At 38.7% G+C, this 20,883-nt stretch overlaps 1 protein-coding gene across 1 annotated transcript in view; it reads left to right on the forward strand.

Annotated features, from left to right (window-relative positions):
* The window catches only part of CCDC141 (coiled-coil domain containing 141), a 230,846-nt gene that overhangs the window by 87,386 nt on the left and 122,577 nt on the right, over positions 1-20,883 (forward strand). The gene's annotated exons all lie outside the window — the stretch shown is intronic.

The following is a 20,883-nucleotide window of genomic DNA, read 5'->3' on the forward strand; positions in this document are numbered from 1 at the left end:
TTAAATTGTATTTTAAATGAGCATTTTAGTTTCTCGTTAAACAATACACATACTGTTTCCTGATGTTGCTTGGCACCCTCACAACATGTCATCACTCCGCCTTCTGTACCTTGGATTCCCCGTTACCAGCTTTCCTGTCACCTCCTGCCTTCTTGTCCTTGCCCCGGGCTAGTGTGCCCATTCGTTTTGTTTTATGGGCCTGTCTAATCTTTGGCTGAAGGGTGACTCTTAGGAGTGACTTCATTACTGAGTTAAAAGGGAGTTCGGGGGCCACATTCTCAGAGTTTCTCCAGTCTCTGTCAGACCAATAAGTCTTTTTTTTGGAGGGGGGGGAGCTAGAATTTTGTTCTGTGTTTTTCTCCAGCTCTGTCTGAGACCCTCTGTTGTGATTCCTGTCAGAGCAGTCAGTGGTGGTAGCCAGCCACCATCTAGTTATGCTGAACTTAGTCTGGTGGAGGCTGTGGTACTTGTGGTCCGTTAGTCCTTTGGACTAATCTTTCCCTTGTGTCTGTGGTTTTCTTCATTCTTGTCTCTTGCAGATGAGGTGAGATCAGTGGAGTATGTTAGATGGCCACTCACAAGCTTTTAAACCTCCAGATGCTATTCACCAAAGTAGAATGTAGAATGTTTTCTTTATACAATATGTTATGCCATGGAGCAGGAGAACAGTGGGATGCAGATCTCAAATTCTCACAAAAAGACCAGGCGTAATGGTCGGACTGAGACTGGAGGGACCCTGACGGTCATGGTCCCTGGACCCGTTGATGGCCCAAGGTTGGAACCATTCCCAAAGCCAACTCTAGAGACAGGAATTAGACTGATATATACAATGATACTGGTGAGGAGTGAGCTTCTTGGCTCAAGTAGACACTTGAGACTATGTGGGCAACTCCTGTCTGGTGGCAAGATAGGAAGGAAGAGGGGAACAGGAGCCGGTTGAATGGACACAGGGAATACAGGGTGGAGAGGAGGAATGTACTATCTCTTTAAGAGGAGGGCAGGAAGGAATACACAGCAAGGTGTGTATAACTTTTTGTATGAGAGACTGACTTGATTTGTAAACTTTCACCTAAAAAAAAAATTAAGAAAATAAATAAATAAATAAAGTGTTATGCCAATTGAGCTAGATGTCCCCCAAGACCATGGTCCCTAGCCCTCAGCCCAGTAATTCTGTCCCTCAGGGAGTTTGGATGTGTCCATGGAACTTCCATGACCTTTCCTTGGTCAAGTTGTGCTGGCTTCCCCAGTATTGTGCACTGTCTTTCCCTTCACCAGTTACTACTTATCTGTTGTCTAGTTAGTGTTCTTTCATTCCCATCCCTCCCCTCCCTTGTAACCATCAAAGATTGTTTCTTTTTATGTGTAAACCTTTTCATGAGTTTTTACAATTGTGGTCTCAATATTTGTCCTTTTGTGATTGACTTACTTCACTCAGCATAATGCCCTCCAGATTCATCCATGTTGTGCGATGTTTCACAGATTCATCATTGTTTTTTTACCATTGTGTAGTATTCCATTGTGTGTATGTACCACAATTCGTTTATTCATTCATCTGTTGATGGCACTTAGGTTGTTTCAGTCTTTTTGCTGTTGTGAATAATGCTGCAGTGAGCATGGGTATGCATATGTTTATTCCTGATGGCTTTTATTTCTCTAGGATATATTCCTCTGAGTAGGATTGCTGGATTATGTGGTATTTCTATTACTAGCTTTTTAATGAGGTGACATATGGTTTTTCATAGTGATTGTACCATTTTACATTTCCACCAGAAATGCGTAAGAGTCACAATCTTCTGCAGCCTCTCCAGCGTTTATTTTTTTTGTTAGTACCAGTAATGTCTGAGTGAAATGGTATCATGTTGTAGTTTTGATTTGCAGTTTTCACATCGCCAGTGATAGTGAGCTTTTTCTCATGTATCCATTCATATCCTTTGCCCATTTTTTAATTGGATTATTTGTCTTTTTGTTGTTGAGGTGTTGAAGTATTCTATAGATTTTAGAGATTAGACCCTTGTCAGTTATGTCATAGCCAAAATTTTTTCCCAATCAGTAGGTTCTCTTTTTATTCTTTTGGTGAAGTCTATTGATGAGCATATGTGTTAAATTTTTTTTATGTGTTAAATTAGCTCCCAGTTATCTAGTTTCTCTTCTGGTGTTTGTGCATTGTAAATTAGTGGATTGTATTGGATTTATACAATCCACTAATTTATTAGGGCCCTTAGCATTGTCACTATTTTTTCTTCCATGATCTCTGTCATTTTAGGCTTTATATTTAGGTCTTTTATCCATTTTGTGTTAGTTTTTGTGTATGGTATGAGGTATGGGTCCTGTTTAATTTTTCACAGATGGACATTCAGTTTTGCCAGTACCATTTGTTAAAAAGACTATCATTTTTCCATTTAATGAACTTTGGTCCTTGTCAAAGATCACCTGACCATGGGTGGATAGATTTACATCAGGGTTCTCAATTCTGTTCCGTTGGTCTATGTGTCTGTCATTGTACGAGTACCAGCCTGTTTTTATTTTCATGGCTGTATAGTAGGTTCTGATTTCAGGTGGTGCAAGGCCTCCTACTTTGTTCGTTTTCTTTAATTATGCTTTGCATATCCGGGGGTCTCTTTCTGTATAAAATTAGTGATTAGTTTTTCCATCTTGTTAAAGAATGCTGTTGATATTTGGATCAGGATTGCATTATATGTGTAGATTGCTTTGGGTAGGATTGACATTTTCACAATGTTGAGTCTTCCTATCCGTAAGCATGGTATGTTTTTCCATTTATGTAGGTCTCTTTTGGTTTCTTGCAGTAGTGTTCTGTAGTTTTTTGTTTTGTTTTGTTTTTGTATAGGCCTTTTATGTCCCTGGTTAGATTTATTTCTAAGTATTTTATTTTTTGGAGCCCTGGTGGCACAGTAGTTAACAGATTGGCTGCTAACCAAAAGATGAGCAGTTCAAATCCACCAGCTGCTCCTTGGAAACCTTATGGGACAGTTCTACTCTGTTATGATCGAAATCAACACAATGGCAACGGGTGTTTGGTTTTTTGGATTTTAACTTTTTAGGGGTTATTATAAATGGTATTGTTTTCCTGATTCCTTTTTGAAGTTCTATTTGTTGGTGTTTAGGAATCCAACTGATTTTGTATGTCTTGTATGAATTTTTTTAATTAGTTCCAGTAGTTCTCTTGTCGAATTTTTGGAGTTCTTTATGAATAGTATTATATTATCTGAGAATAGGGCTACTTTTACTTCTTCCTTTCCAATTTGGATGGCCTTTATTTCTTTGTGTTGCTTTATTGCTCTAACTAGGACTTCCAGAACAATGTTAAATAGGAGTGGTGATAAAGGGCATCCTTGTCTTGTTCCTGTTCTTACGGGGAATGCTTTCAGCCTCTCTCTGTTGAGCATGATGTTGACTGTTGGTTTTATATAGATGTCATTTATTATGTTGAGAATTTCCATTCTGTTTCTATTTTATTGAGAGTTTTTTAGCAGGAATGGATGTTGGACTTTATCAAATGCCTTTTCTGTGTCTATTGAGATGATCATGTGATTGTTTTCTTTTGATCTATTTATGGTAGATTGCGTTGATTGATTTTCTAATGTTGAACCATCCTTGCATACCTGGCATTAATCCTACTTGGTCATGGTGTATTCTTTTTTTGATGTGATGCTGAATTCTGTTGGCTAGAATTTTATTGAGAATTTTTTTGCATCTATACTCGTGAGAGATACTGGTCTTTAATTTTCTTTTTTTTTGTGTGTGTGTGTGCATTGTCTTTGCCTGGCTTTGGTATCAGGGTTATACTGACTTCATAGGATGAATTCAGGAGTATTCTTTCCTTTTCTATGCTCTGAAATAGTTTGAGTAATACTGGTGTGATCTCTTCTCTGAATGTTTGGTAGAATTCTCCGGTGAAGCCATCCAGACGAGGCTTTTTTTTTGTTGGGAATTTTTTTCTATTACCTCTTCAATCTCTGCTCTTGTTATGGTTCTGTTTTATTTCAACTTGTGTTAGTTTAGATAATGTGTTTCTAGAAATTTGTCCATTTCCTCTAGGCCCTCAAATTAGTTGGAGTGTAATTTTTCATAGTACTCTGTTATGATCCTTTCTATTTCAGTCAGGTCTGTTGTAATATTCCCCGTCTCATTTCTTATTTGGGTTATTTGTGTCCTCTCCTGTTTTTCTTTTGTTATTTTGGCCAGTGGTTTGTCGCTTTTGTTGTTCCTTTCAAAGAACCAACTTTTGGTTTTATTGATTCTATGTTTTTTTTGTTTTCTCTTTCATTTATTTTTGCTCTAATGTTTACTCTCTCCTTTCTTCTGGTGCTTGTGAGCTTCTTTTGCTGTTTTCTTTGCATTTGTTCAAATTGTAGGGCTCATTTTTTATTTTGGCCCATTCTTCTTTTTTGATGTGTGCATTTTTGATATAAACTGACCTCTGAGCACTGCGTTTGCTGTGTCCCAAAGGTTTTGGTATGATGTGTTTTCATTCTCACTTAATTCTATGAATTTTTTTAATTCCCTCTTTGATTTCTTCTATTACCCAGTTGTTTTTAAGCAAAGTGTTATTCAGTTTCCATGTATTTGATTTTTTTTCCTTGCTGTTCCTGTTACTAATTCCTGTTTTTATGGCATTGTGATCAGAGAGAATGCTTTGTATTTCTGTATTTTGGATTTTATTGAGGATTTCTTTGTGGCGTAAAAAGTGGCCTGCTCTGGATAATGTTGCGTGTGCACTGGAAAAAAATGTATACTTTGCTGCCGTTGGGTGGAGTGTTCTATATGTGTCTTTGAGGCCAAGTTGGCTGATTGCGGCCTTTAGATCTTCTGTATCTTTGTTGGGTTTCTCCCTATGTGTTCTGTCCTTTACTGAGAGTGGTGTGTTGAAGTCTCCTACTGTCATTGTGAAACTGTCAGTTTCTCTTTTCAGAGCTGTTAGAGTTTGCCTTATGTATTTTGGAGCTCTGTTACTGGATGTATAGATATTTATTAAGGTTGTGTTTTCTTGGTGGATTTTCCCTTTAATCATTATATAAGGCCCTTCGTTGTCTTTTTGGGCTGATTTTGCCTTAAAGTCTATTTTATCTGAAATTAGTATTGCCACTCCTGCCCTTTTTTGGTTACTGTTTCATTGATACATTTTTTTCATCTTTTGATTTTTAATATATTTATTTTTTTGTGTCTAAGGTGTCTCTATTGTAGAAAGCATATTGATGGGTTGTGCTTTTTTATCCATTCTGCCACTCTATACAGGTGGATTTAAGTCATTTACATTAAGTGTGATTATCGATAGGTATGAGTTTATTGCTGTCATATTGTTGTGCTTTTTTTTTTGTGGTGTTCACATTTTCTTTGTTTCTCTTTCCTATGCTGAGTGACTTTTGTTTGTGGACTTTCTTTTTTATTCTTTGTTATTATAGATTTTGAGTTTACTGAGACTTTATGTTTTTGTTCTTTTTTATTCTGATGAGTAGGTTTGTTAACTTTCTTTGTGTGATTACCTTGATATTTACCCTTATCTTTGTAAGTTTGAACCAGCATTTTATTACTTCTTATTGCCTTGACTTCTTCTCCATTTGATAGTTTTATAGCTGCACTATTCCCCTTTTTATTGTTTTGACGTTGTCATTTACAGATTGACATGTCTGTTTCCCCGTTTTAATTTCTTAGCTTTGTTTTACAATTGAGAGTCCTTTACCTAGGTTGAAGCCCTGGTGGCACAGTAGTTAAGAACCTGGCTGCTAACCAAAAATTCAGTAGTTTGAATCCACCAGCTGCTCTTTGAAAACCCCATGGGGAAGTTCTGTGCTGTCCTGTAGGGCTGCTATGAGTTGGAATCAACTCAGTTGCAGTGGATTTGGTTACTTACGTTGGTATCTGGCTGATGCTGTCCTGTATCCTGGACTCCAATTCTTGTCAGATATTGTTGGTTCTCTCTAACCAAAGGACTTCCTTTAATATTCCTTGTAAGTTTGGTTTTTACAGATTCCCTTAATTTCTGTTTATCTGGAAATGCCCAAATTTTGCCATCATATTAGACAGAGAGTTTTTCAGGCTATATTATTCTTGGCAGTTTTTTTTTCTTTTAAGGTTTTATGGGTGTCATCCCATTGCCTGCATAGTTTCTACCGAGTAATCAGAACTTAGTAATCAGAGCTTGTTTCTCTTTTGTAAGTGACTTTTCATTTTTCTCTGGCTGCTCTCAGAATTCTTTCGTTTTCTTTGGTTTTGCCAAGTGTGATTTTAATATGTCTTGGTGACTTTCTTTGGGGGGTCTGTCCCATATGGGATTCGGTAAGCTTCTTGGATGGTCAACTTTTTGTCTTTCATAATATTTGGGAAGTTTTCTGTCAGTAAATCTTCCACAATCTTCTCTGTGTTTTCCATTTTCTCCCCCTGCTCTGGAACTGTGATCACATGCAAATATTTGCTCTTGGTTGCATCCTACATAATTCTTAGGTTTTCATCATTTTTCCTCTGATTTTTCCTCAAACAAAGTGACATCCATGCATTTGTCTTCCGTCTCGTTAATTCTGTCTTCCATTGTTTAAATTTACCCTTAACACTTTTTGTTGAGCTGTCCATTTCTGAAGTTTTATCTTTTGGATTTCTAGTTGCTGTTTTTGTATGATTTCTAATTGTTTATTTATTGATGTTTTCTTCTTGTATTATTTTTCTGAATTCTCTTTTTGCGTTGTCTGTGTTTTCCTTGATTTTTTGGCTATGTTTTTGTTGGTTTTGTCTGTGTTTTCCATGATTTTATCGATTTTTCCCTTGATTTTGGCTGTGTTTTGCTTGCTGTCTTTCCCAATCTCTTGGAGAGCCCTAAATATTAGCCTTTTGAATTCCATATCAGGTAGTTTCAAAGCCTTTCCTTCTACCAGAAGGCCATCTGATTCTTTATTTTCTTCACTTGCTGGAGCCACCTTTTCTGCTTTTTTATATGTTTTGATACTTTTTGCTGTCTCTGTGACATTAAGGTATTATTTTCTTTATTGATTGTATGTCCATCTTTTTTTTTTTGTACTGCTTTTTTATTTTGTTTTCATATGTCAGGGTGAGCAGTCTGAGCATGCTTTGTTGCTTGCTCAACTGTGGGCACACTAGCTCTCACCACCTTATCCAGGTGGGCAGGGCAGCATCAGTCAGGGCGAGCCCACTTCGCTGTATGCTGGTTTCACAAAGTGGCTGAGAGTGGACTCAGCAGGCACTGTCTGCTTCCTGATGTTGGTCTGGCTGTGTTGAAGCATTCAGAGCTCCTCGCCAGATGGGTGGGGGTGTTGGATGGTGAGTGGTACAGGCTCCCTTCCCACCATTCAGCAGCTAGTTGAGTGGAAGGAGGGGAGAGGGAATGCAGGCTTGGTGTGGCATTGAGCCTGAGCTCTATGGACACTCTAGCCATGGCAGTGTGATAGGGGTCAGTGGGAAGGGGAGGAGATGATGTATGGGGCTAGGTGGGAGGGAGAATGAAAAGTAAGGAAGAAAAAAGACAAAAAAATATGGTGGTGCAGTGGGGGGTCAACGAAGGAGGGCAGAGTGGACTTGGGCTGATGGAGAGGAAAGGAGGTGGAGTATGGGACTTGGTGGGAGGGAGAAAGAAGTGAAAGAAAAAGAAAAAAAATACGGCACAGCAGGAACCAGGAGTTAGGGACAGGGCAGACCTGAGGTGGCAATGGGCCAGTGACTCTCCTTCTGCAGTGGCACAGTGGGAGCTGGCGGGAAAGGGGAGGAGGTGTCATATGGGGCTTGGTGGGAGGGAGAAAGAAAAGGAAGAAGGAGGAAAAAATGGCAACCTGGTGGGGGCTGATGAGTGGGGGAAGGACAGATCTGGGGGCCAGTGGGCAGAGAGGGGAGGTGGCTATAGGGCTTAATGGGAGGGAGAAAGAAGAGAAAGAAAAAAAAATGACAGGATGGCAGGAGCCGATGAGTAGGAGTAGGGCAGACTCAAGGGGGTGGAGAGCCGCTGGCTGTCTAGCCATGGCGATGCAGCAGGGGCCAGTGGAAATAGGGCGAAGGTGCCATGCAGGACTAGGTTGGAGAGAGAATGAAAAGGAAGAATGATAAAAAAACAAAAATGGCATGGTGGGGCTGGCAAGTGGGGGTGGGACAGACCCAAGCACCAGTGGGAAGGAAGGGAAGGTGGTGTACTGGGCTAGGTGGGAATGAGAAGGAAAAGAAAGAGGAAAAAATGGCACTGTGGTGGGGGCTGGTGAGTGGGGGTGGGGCGGACCCAAGGGCCAGCTGGGGAGAGAAGGTGGTGTACTGGGCTTGGTGGGAGGGAGAAAGAAAAGAAAGAAAGAAAGAAAAGCCATGCGGTGGGAAGGGGTGGGGCAGGACTGGAGGGCAGAGGCGGGCGTCTCATATTGTGGACCGACCCTGTTGATGGGGACTGCCAGGATTAGGAGGGGTTCTTGCTTCTACTCACCAGAAGGGTGAGGGATCGGAAAGCATGTTTCTCTGGATACCAGTTGCTCTGTCTCCTGCTGGGGACTCTGTGAAGTTGCAGTCCCATACTCCCTGTTGGGGGTTGTTGCTGGCTGTGTTTCAAGATGATGACGTGTCATGTTAGTTGTATCTCTCCTCTCTCTGTATCTCTCCTCTGTTTTCCATCAGTTTCTTCTTCCATTTGGTGTTTGATCTAGTTCTTTATCCCTTCATTTGTTGCTCAGGTTTGCAGGATTGACATTTGTATCTGTCTTGCTTAGTTTTTCAGGTCTTTGCTGCAGAGGGACAGTGTGGTGCATCTCTCTAGGGCGCTGTGTTGGCCCATGTCTGTTTATTAAACCCTTTTAACCGTGAAGTAAAAAGGAATATTCTTTAGTTTCTCTGTGTGATTCTCTGGAGACTTTAGGTCGTCACTTAGTCCCCTCTTATCTATCTATCCACGTGTTTTTTATTTAAACCTTAAAATTTTTTTTTTATCCCTCAGAGTGGAGTTATACAGACTTTTTAATTCATCGTTATTGGCTTGGCCTTTCTCTTGGTTTATTTTATTATTTTCCCCTTCGTTCTCTATCCTCCCCTCATTTCCCATTCTCACAGGCACCTAGTTTAATGGGTTCAGTGTCTTTAGATATATTCCCATTCCTAAAATATATAGTTACTTGTTTTTATTTTGCCTAAATGGTATTAAGCCATAGATCTCATCATGTTCCTTCCCACAATACTATTTACGTTTAGTTTTCTTATAAACTGGTGACACAGAAAGCAGGTGTTCCTGCTATCCACAGGTAAATTGAACAGCAGGGATCTGGTCTGTGTGACTTGTTAGTCTACTTGGTGAGTTCTTTTTAAATGAACTTTAAAAACGTCTATCCTTTTATACTGGAATACATTCAAGATAAGAAACACAGCAACATTCATATCTGTTAATAAATGCGGTTACCTTATTCAGAATGTGTTAAAATAAGTGTACTAGAGAATTTTTTAATACAGTCTTTGTCTATGGATAATTAAATTATACTTCCTTTTACTGAATATGGGAAAAAATTTTCCTTTTACATATGTAACAGATAAAGAAATAGCAGACATGAATGATTATAAACTACCCTTTGGTTAAGAATCTTAAAGACGTTCAGATTGTGTTGTAAATCAACTTGATGCCCTAAAGCTTAAATCCAGCCTTTGGTGCTCAGAGTTGGTTATAGGGTATATTAAGATATATGTAAACAATACTTCCTCATTATCTTCTTTGAGGAGGCACAGTTATTCCTTTTTCCCCACATCAGAAATAATGTTTATATAAGAACTACTTTTAGGAAGGATCCCTGGTGGCGCAGTGGTTAAGAGCTTGGCTGCTAACCAAAAGGTTGACAGTTCAAATTCGGCTGCCAGTTGCTTCTTGGAAACCCTAGGGGGCAGCTGTACTCTGTCCTCTAAGGTTGCTATGAGTTGGAATCAACTTGACGGCAGTGGGTTTTGTTTTGGCCTTTAGGAACCAAGCTATACTTCTGCAGCTTCAATTCTTGGTTCAGATCATGCTCTTTGTAGTTGGTGCCACGGGGAGAGTGTTTCGATCAGTAATTTTCAACTTTGACTGCACATTGGAACCTACTGGGAGCTTTAAAAAAAAGTGCTGAATTACGGATCCCATTCCCAGAGACTCTGTGTAATTTGGAGCATCTGAATTTTTAAAAAAATTCATTGCCAGTCTTTAAAATATTGAAGTTTTATCAAAAAATAAATAATAGAATTCCTGTTTCTTCTAAAAAAAACCCTGGAAGATCTGGCAATACCAGGCTTACCTTTCCACATAGACATAGTAACTTTTGGCTGAAGCCCAGTAATAGCTGTTCCCTTAGAAATAGTTTGCCGCAGTCCCCACCACTCCTTATTACCTAATTTCCCTCCCACCCTGCTTCACTCATTCACATTATGTGTCTGGCCCCTGTTAGCATTTGGGTTTGAGACCCAATGTTATGGGCCTTGAGATACTACCTGTCCTGGATTGAATTGTGTCCCCCAGAAATATGTGTCAACTTAGTTAGGCCATGCTTCCCAGTGTTGTATGGTTGTCCTTCATTTTGTGATTGATATAATTTTCCTGTGTGTTGTAAATACTAACCTCTGCCTGTGGTTAATGAGGCAGTATTAGATTATGTTAAAGAGGATTAGGGTGAGATGTAACACCCTTGCTTAGGTCACATCTCTGAAACAATGTAAAGGGAGTTTCCCTGGGGTGTGGCCTGTACCACCTTTTATCTTACAAGAGATAAAAGAAAAGGGAAGCGAGCAGAGAGTAGGGGACCTCATACCACCAAGAAAGCAGTGCTGGGAGCAGAGCATGTCCTTTGGACCCAGGGTTCCTGCACAGAGAAGCTCCTAGTCCAGGGGGAGATTGATGAGAAGGACCATCCTCCAGAGCCGAAAAAGACAGAAAGTCTTCTACTGGAGCTGACACCCTGAATTTGGACTTCCAGCCTACTAAAAAAAATAAAAAATAATATATATATATTTTTTAGTGCCAGGCACTTGTGGTATTACTGTTACAGCAGCACTAGATGACTAAGACACCATCCCAGTGGAGTAGTAGCTTAAACTGATTTACATTTAAAAGATTACATAGGAAACAATGTTAATGATTCAAATGGGAGAGAATGAGATTAAATATAGGAAAAACCATTTAGGAAACTATTGTAATCTGAATGTGAATGATTTTAGGTGATGCTTGATCTCTTTGGGGTGGGAGGTTATTAATCTCCATCTTAAAGGCTTAACCAGATCCATTGCTGTTGAGTCGATTCTGACTCATAGCAGTCCTATATTACAGAGTAAAACTTTCCATAGGGTTGCCAAGGAGTGGGTGGTGGATTTGAATTGCCGATCTTTTAGATAGTAGCCGTAGCTCTTAACCACTGTGCCACCAGGGCTCCTGAAGGCTTAAACCAGAAAACCAAACCTGTTGCCATCAAGTTGATTCCGTCTCATAGTGACACTATAGAACAGAGTAGAACTGCCCCGTGGTGTTTCCAAGGAGTGGCTGGTGGATTTGAACTGCTGAACTTTTGGTTAGCAGCCTTGGCTTTTAATCACTGCGCCACCATAGGCTTAAAGGAGGCTTCCTATTCAAGGTGTGGCTGCCAGACAGCAGCAACAGGATTACCTGGGAAGCTTCTTAGAAGTGCAGAATCTCAGACTCCACCGCCCACACCAAACCTATTGGGTCAATCTACATTTTAACAAGTTCCTGAGGATTTGTATTCACGTTAAAATTTGAGAAGCACTGACTTAGAGGTTTTCTCATGTATTTCAGTTGTCTATATTCTCCACAATTTTCATAGATGATTATTTATTGTTTATAATGTCATTAATTAAAAATAATCTTCAATGTTCTGGGAGAGAAGCAGACAGAAAGTGTTATATACAAATACCATCTTCAATGTTTTAATGTAGTAGAGTTCACGTTCCTCAACTTCAATATTAAAACCACCTTCCATGATCATCATCCAATCCGATTTTCCAAGTCACTGAAAATATTTCCCAGGTGTTGCTGAGTGATTTCATAAATTGAATTTGTGATCTTGGCCTCAAGTTCCTTCAAATAATATTATTTGGAGAGCTTTAAAAAAATACTGATGTTTGAGTCTCACAAAAAATGCTATTGTCATGGGTTGAATTGTGTCCCCACAAAATAATATGTCAACTTGGTTAAGCCATGATCCCCGGTATTGTGTGGTTGCCCTCCATTTTGTTATTGTAATTTTATGTTAAAGAGGATTAGGGTGGGATTATAACACCCTTTGCCAGGTCACATCCCTGATCCAGTGTAAAGGGAGTTTCCCTGGGTGTGGCCTGCATCACCTTTTATCTCTCAAGAGATAAAAAGGAAAGGGAAGCGAGCAGAGAAGGGGACATCATACCACCAAGAAAGCAGTGCCAGGATCGTCCTTTGGATCCAGGGACCCTGCGCAGAGAAGCTCCTAGTCCAGGGGAAGATTGATGAGAAGGACCTTCCTCCAGACCCTACAGAGAGAGAAAGCCTTCCCCTGGAGCTGATGTCCTGAATTTGTACTTTTAGCCTACTTTACTGTGAGGAAATAAACTTTCCTTTGTTAAAGCCGTCCACTTGAGGTATTTCTGTTATAGCAACACTGGATGACTAAGACAGCTCTCCAGAGAGAAAAGCCAATTTTAAAGTTACAAAATGTTTATAACTATGAGATAAGGAAGGAAAGATCTCTTGCAGGTTAATTTGAATAATTTAAGTACGTAATTAACATCAATTGAGCCAGTAGAAGAAAGCAGCTCTTTAAAAGTGTTTATTGTTTTATTTTCCTGATTAAATAGTACATTATAATTTTGGAAAAATTAGGAAATACGTAAAACTAAACAAAAGACAAAATAAAAATGGAAAGGAAATGTAAAACGTACACATACAGTTGACTACAGGAGTCCTCCCTTATCTGAGGTGTGTACGGTCCAAGACCCTTGTAGATGCCTGAAACCACGGATAGTACTGAACCCTATGTATACTATGTTTTGTCCTATAAAATCCTGGTGGTGTAGTGGTAAAGAACTATGTCTGTTAACTAAAAGTCTGGCAGTTCAAACCCACCAGGGCTCCTTGGAAGCCGTATGGGGCAGTTCTGCTGTGTCCTGTAGGGTTGCTAATGAGTTGGAATTGACTTAACAGCAATAGGTTTGGTTTTTGGTTTTATACATACATTCTTATGATAAAGTTTAATTTATAAGTTAAGCACAGTAATAAATTTAACAATCATAACTAATAATAAAATAGAACAATTATAACAAAAGTTATGTGAATGACGGAGCGGGATGGTGCTTGGTCCATAGGTGTCCAAGGGTAACTGAAACCACAGAAACCAATACCGTGGATAAAGGGGGACTACAACTATATTACAAAAACATTTGCGTGAGTGTGTGTATATTTACAAATATACATGTTTATATACAAAACTGGGGTGTGTGTGTTGTTTTGTGACACAATTAGCATTTTATCATAAGCATTTCCCTGGTGGCACAGTGGTTAAATGCTGCTCCAGTTAACTAAAAAAGTAGCAGATCACATCGGCCAGTCACTCCTTGGAAACGCTTTGGGGCTCTACTGTGTCCTATAGAGTCACTATGAGTCAGAATTGACCCAACAACAATGGCTTTATTACGTGTTTTAAGTATGTTTTTAATGATTACATACTATTGAACTGTGTAGATGTGCATTTGTTATCTGACCATTGACTGTGGTTAGACAGAGGTGGCAGGGGTACATAGTTTATCAGAGTGTGGCAGGGGAGTAAATGGGGTGCTCCCTGGTTGTGTATCCTGTGACAGCCCTGAAGAAGGGCCTTGGCATTTATCCAGCCTCTTTGCTTACTTCTGATGTAATCTTGGACAAGTTTCTTATGTATCAGGACCTGAGCTTTCTCTTTCATAAAAGGGGCTAACACTTTTATCAACCCCTTAGGGTTGTTGGGAGGGTTAAATGTGTTAACGTGTAGAAGTACTTAGCACAGTGTCTGACACAACACAAGCACAAAATAAGTATGGACTTATTATAGAAATTTTGCACTTACAAAAATCTTGTGATAAACATTCCTTTAAAAATTTTTTTGTGTCCTCTTCTTAATTAGGATAATTTTCAAGAGTGAAGTTATTGGGTCTTAGAGTAGAACCTTTAAAGTATCAGAATACATATTACCAAACTGTCTGCCAGAAATATTGAATCAGTTTTTTTTCCTACCAGCAGTGTATGAGAGAACTTTTTATTCTGAAACTTTGCTACACTAAGAATTAACTTAAAAAACAATTTGCCAATTCAATAGAAAATAAATGTATCATTCTTATTTCAATTTTCAATTCTTTGACTACTAATGAGGCTGAAATTTTGTTTGTTTGCTTAATGATCATTTGTTTTCTTTTGTGAATTTTCCCTTCCATATTCTCTGCTCATTTATCTCTTGCTTATCTGCCTAATTATAAAAATCACTCTTTCAGTACATTCTAGACCAGTGCTTCTCAATCGATAATGTACTCATGAATTACCTGGGAATCTTAAAAATGCAGATTCTGACACAGCAGGTCTGGGGTGATAGATTCTTTATTTCTCACAAGATCCAGTGTGATTTCTATGCTGCTAAGTCTGTGGACCACCCTTTGGGTAACAAAGGTTATGGAGGAAAGAACTGCTAAGTGATGGGGAGTATAAGTAAGTGATAGAGTGGAAATAATTAGGTCATTATTAGAAGATAAAAATCTGACTAAGTCTTTGAAATCCTTGAGTCTCTTAAGGTGTGGACATGATTATCCCAGCTTAGAACTTGATTCCTTTTTGATGTTTGCATTTATTCCTAAATTCATTACTCAGGTAATTAAAGAACAAAAAACAATTATTTAAGTTTTCTGATTGTATATTTTTAAAAAATGGGAATATATCCTCAGAAATAGCACATGTAAGTGCAGAATGAAATATTTAGTACAAAAGAGCTGCACATAGTCCCTGACTAAGAACAGGGTTCCGTTCTGATGACTTTGTTGTAAGTCAGTTCTAACATAAGTTCAATACGTCTTTTTTTTTCTTTAGTTTTCCTTATTATTACCTTTTATTATCAGTATCTTTATACATCCAATCTTTATTTGTCTTTGGGTGTTGGACACATTACATATAAACTTACAGATATATTTTAATACATACATACATAAAAAATACACAAATTGTAAAAATTTACTCTGACGATGAAGAAGAGTTGGACAATGTTGGCATTTTGTCATTTGGAGTAATAATGCTACTTGTCAAAGGTTCTAGATCATCTAGATTATCTCTGGGAATGGAGATGGCATTTCTAGCCAGAAAACTAGTGTTGTCTGTATGGTCCTTTTCCCTTTTTCTGCATATATTTTATGGTGACATCTTACTCCTTCACTAATCTACCTGTTGACTTTAGCAAAGCAGTGTTTGGGTCCATGTTTTCAAGCATCTGAAGCCCCGATTTAGTTTAGGAAAAACTGTAGGTAATGGTTTCAGTGTAAAAAAATTTCTGGCAACTTCTCTCCTTCCTCTTCCTCGTGATTTCTTTTTTCTTTAGCATTTATTTCCTCTTCAAAATTCTTTAAGTCCTGATCTATCAATCCCTCTTCTTCATGACCTATGAGCTATTCCACATCAGTGATATCAAGTTCTAAATTAGTGTTCTGACCATATGGATGATTTTTCCTCCTATTTCTTCCATCATATTATCTTGATCAAATGTTTGGAGTGTGTTCACATAACTCAGCATTTTTTCCATATCCCCTGCGTGCATTTCCTCATAACTTCTTCCCATGACGATCCAGTGTTCTGCATACACTGAAGAATATTGCAGCGAAGTCAGCATCGGTGTAGTAACAATGAAGTTGGAGTCACGATGGCTGTCAGGTACATGCGCAGTTCAGTTGTTGTACGTCATTGAAGTTCAGGATTGCCCAACTTTCTATCCATTATGACTCACTGTACTGACATTGATACAGACTTCATTATAGACCGACTATAGACTGCTATAGGGCAGTGTTTTGAATAGTACATTGTTACATTGAACATCTGTGAGTGAACATATGAGAATGATGACAGGGAATTACACACTGCAACATTGTATGTAGTACATTGTCTTAGTTATCTAGTGCTGCTATAACAGAAAACAAGTGAATGGCTTTAACAAAGAGAAACTTATTCTCTCACAGTCTAGGAGGCTAGAAGTCCTAATTCAGTGATGCCTGCTCCAGGGGAAGGCTTTCTCTCTCTCTTGGCTCTGGAGGAAGGTCCTTGTCATCAATCTTCCCCGGTCTAGGTGCTTCTCAGCACAGGGAGCCTGGGTCCAAAGGACATACTGTTCTCCTGGCTCTTGTTTATTTGTGGTATGAGGTCCCCATGTCTCTGCTCACTTCTTTCTTTTACATCTTGAGAGAGATTGATGTAAGACACAATCTTGTAGATGGAGTCCTGCCTCACTAATATAACTGCCTCTAATCCTGCCTTATAAACATCAGAGGTAGGATTTACAACACACAGGAAAATCACATCAGATTACAAAATTGTGGACAACCACACAGTACTGGCAATCATGGCCTAGCCAAGTTGACACACATTTTTTGGGGACACAATTCAGTCCATAACATACATATTACTAACAATAAGATGTACAAAAACAAACAAAAAAATAGACTGTCCTAAGTGCAGTTTGTCATAACTCGAATACGTTGTAAGTTGGAGACTATCTTTACTTACAGATCTCTTAAAGAGTCCTGCTTGCGCAGTGGTCAGTACTCAGCTGCTAGCCAAAAGATTGGTGCTTTGAACCCACCAACCACTCTAGGGGAGAAAGATATGGCAGTCTGCTTCTGTAAAGATTACAGCCTTGGAAGCCCTGTGGGGAAGTTTTACTGTGTCCTGTAGGGTCACTATGAGTCAGAATTAACTCAATAGTAATGAGTTTGAGTTTGGTATAGGTCTCTTGGGTGGTTCAGGTAAATGTACAGCAATATGCAGAGTCCATATAATCCTGGTTTCCAGGTTCCAGGTTATTCAGTATTTTCCAAGTGTTTCACAAGCATTGTTGAATGATTTTCTTCTCACTGCTCCCATATTAAACTGTATGCAAAGGCATTCGACTCTGTGGATCATAGCAAATTATCGATAACATTGTAAAGATTGGGAATTAAAGTCAGGAAAGGTGTGCATCAGAGTTATATCCTTTCACCTTACTTACTCAGTCTGTATGCTGAGCAAATAATCCAAGAATCTAGACTATGTGAAGAATAAAGGGGCATCAGAATAGGAGGAAGGCTTATTAACAAGCTGCATTATGCAGATGACGCAACCGTGCTTGCTGAACGTGAAGAGGACCTGAAGCACTTACTGATGAAGATCAAAGACAACAGCCTTCAGTATGGATTACACCTCAACATAAAACAAAAATCCTCACAACTGGACCAACAAGCAAGATGATAAATGGAGAAAAGATTGAAGTTGTCAAGGATTTCATTTTACTTGGGTCCACAATCAACACCCATGAAAGCAGCAGTCAAGAAATCAAAAGATGCATTAAATTGGGCAAATCTGCTGCAAAAAACCTCTTTAAAGTGTTAAAATGCAAAGATGTCACCTTGAAGACTAAAGGTGCGACTGACCCAAACCATGTTATGTTCAGTTATTTCCTATGCATGTGAAAGCTGGATAATGAATAAGGAAGATCAGAGAAGAATTGATGCCTTTGAATTATGGCATTGGCAAAGAATATTGAATATACCATGGACTGCCAAAAGAACGAACAAATCTGTCTTGGAAAAGGTACAGCCAGAATGCCCCTTAAAAGCAACGATGGTGAGACTATGTCTCACATACTTTGGACATGTTATCAGGAGGGATCAGTCCCTGGAGAAGGACATCATGCATCATAGAGCAGAGGGTCAGCAAAAAAGAAGATGACCCTCAATGAGATGGATTGACACAGTGCCTGCAACAGTGGGCTTAAGCGTAGCAACGATTGTGAAGATGGTGCAGGACCGGGCAGTGTTTCATTCTGTTGTACATAGAGTCGCTATGAGTTGGAACCGACTCAATGGCACCTAACAACAACAACACTAAACTATATAAATAAACCAGCTATCCTGCTGTTTGAACTTCCGTTACACCCCCAAATTCCTTTGATGAAGATGTGAAAAATTGTGAAAGCACTATAAAACATACTGCTTCACTAAATCAGCTCACTTCATCTCTGATAATTACAAGGAAAATCTTTCAAATAAAGCTGTCTGTTTGTTTTATAATGTTGCATCTGATTTAAAAATAAAGTGAGGTCTGAGTCTGAAATGTCTCAAGGCAGAAATTAAGTGAGTCTCCAAACAGTAAAGACACCTGCTTTAGTGCATTTCAATTCCTCTGTCTTGGTTTTAGTGAATAATTTGTTTTACTTGTCTGATTTTTTAATGAACTTCCCAATTAAAAGCAGATGTCATTTTTCACAGAACATAAATTAGAAACAATTTCATTACCAACAGGCAAAATATGTATAAATAATATTGAATTTGCCTGCAAGCATTGGGAAAATCCACAACGTGATGGAATTTTCACACTGAAAGCCCTACTCTGGTCCCAATTTGTGGGTTAAAGATTAGTCAGCCATACATTTTCATTTCCAAGAAAACTTTGAATGTATGAAGCCCCTCAGAAATGTTTACACCTATCCAAGAAGGGTCTGAATTAAGAAGGCAAATAAAGAATATTGTACTCTATGATCACTAGGTTTAAAACTATCTGCTGTCGCTTTGCTTACAGAATCTTCCCGAGCTCGTTTAGCTTAAATGCTTAAAGTTTTTTTTTTCTTTTTAACTTTTTTTTTAGTTCTAACGTACAATGTTGGTTAAAATTCATCATGTATCTCTTTTCTGCCCGTTGTCGTCCTCCCCTACTTCTTACTTTTTAATAAAAGTTTATTTTTGTCATCTGTTTATGCTTAAATAAAAGTTGCCAAAAAGCATAGCTGTTTATATTTACTATTATTATAACTCATGGTAATATCACTATCACAATAATAATAATAGTGAAATTGAGTCACTTTAAATTAACATCTGAGAAGGCATTTTCTTATGATTTAACACCGTCAAGTCCTAAATCTCTACAGTCTTCCTGTCCTAGATTAGCATCCATTTGTTGACTTATTCAATACCCTGACCTTAGATGTCCTTGACTTTTTAATTCCAAAGGCCTTTATTTTCACCTCCCTTCAGCTTAAAAAAAAAAAAAAAAAAAAAATTTTTTTTTTTTTTTTCCAGCTTCACCCTCTTCTGGCCACACTTTGGTCCATGACATCACTCAGAACTGTTCTCACCACAGCCTCCTTTCCTTTCTCCTTTTCCTGACTTTCCTCCTTTACAGCATGGACCACAAGGGCTATTGTGAATAAATTCAGTCACCCATTCTCTCTGTTTCTTCGTAATTCTTGCATAATTGTTCTGAATGGATCTATTTAAAATGTAAATTATCTAAGTCAACCTTACAAATTTTTTGTTCATTATCTGTTAATTCCTTGCTCTGTTCCCCACAACAGCCTGTCCAATTCTAAACCACTGCAAAGCAAAGGCTCCCTCATGAGCCTCAAAGTCTCTTAAGTCATAGGAAATGAAATCATTGCTTTTTCTCTCTGCCTTAACTTGTTGTCGTTTCCTTACCTTTCTTTTCTCCTTTTCTTCCATTTTCACTGTTTTCCAAGTTTAAGCCTTCATCTATCATTCTATATCCTATCCTTCACATTTCTGCTTTGTGGTGATGGAAATGGTTAATGTACCAAGTTGCTAACCAAAAGGTTGGAGGTTGAGGCCCACCCAGAGGTACCTCAGAAGAAAGGCCTGGCAATCTTCTTCTGAAAAATCAGCCATTGAAAGCTGTATGGAGCACAGTTCGACTCTGACATAGATGGGGTTGCCATGAGTTGGAGTTGACAGCAACTGGTTTTTTGGTTTAGTGTTTGTTGGGGCAATGGATGCTACCGTTGGAAAGGAAGTTAGCAGCAAAATATTACCCCAAGAAGGGTCTTATTGGCTTCTAATGATTACAGATGACGTTTAGTCTGTTTGGGAAGTCAAGAATTTACTTTCTCTACTACATGATCCTCATTGAGACTATGGTTTAAACAAAATTCTAAAGGAGTACTTTTGATTCTGCTGCAGCAGAGAAATAATGGTAAAAGCTTAATGAAAGATGGATGCACTTCTCCTGTTCTCAGGCAATCTTGGAGGAAGAAAGCAATCTGTTTCATACTAACATGTGAATGTTTGCCAAATTCTTTACCAAACTTGACTTTCGCTTTCCTTTTTCTTTGCTTTCCATTTTCTGCCTGTTGTTGAAAGGGAACGTTTGCTACCAGAAATACAAGAGCATACTTATAGGCCCTGCTGAAAAAGTGAAGTATAAATAATTCCGGTAATGGTTTGTACGATGGCCAACCCGATTTAAAAACAAAAACAAAAAACCAAACCCATTGTTATAATGGGTCAGTTTTGATCCATAGTGACCCTACATAGGATTTCCAAGGCTATAAATGTTTGTAGAAGCACACATTTTTCACCTGCAGAGTGACTGGTGGGTTTGAATTGCCAACCTTTTGGTTAGCAGCCGAGTTCTTAACTGAGTGCCACCAGGGCTCCGCCAAACCCATTGCTGCCTCTAAATTGCACCTCCTGTTCAATTTGCTTCTTTATCTTCTTCTGAAGTCTCACTCTTTAAAGGCCCCACATTTTTTTTACAGAGTCCTGTGATGCTGCTAGGTCACCCATGGGGGAACTGGCAGAGAAGGAATGGCACAGTCTGTCAGAATTCTTTGCAAATTCGGTGTTTGTAATACAGAGACTTATTGCAATGTGAATCTAAAGATTTAAAGTTTTTCATTCACACGTGCA

Source organism: Loxodonta africana, chromosome 6, assembly GCF_030014295.1.
Source record: "Loxodonta africana isolate mLoxAfr1 chromosome 6, mLoxAfr1.hap2, whole genome shotgun sequence".
NCBI classification, from domain to species: domain Eukaryota; kingdom Metazoa; phylum Chordata; class Mammalia; order Proboscidea; family Elephantidae; genus Loxodonta; species Loxodonta africana.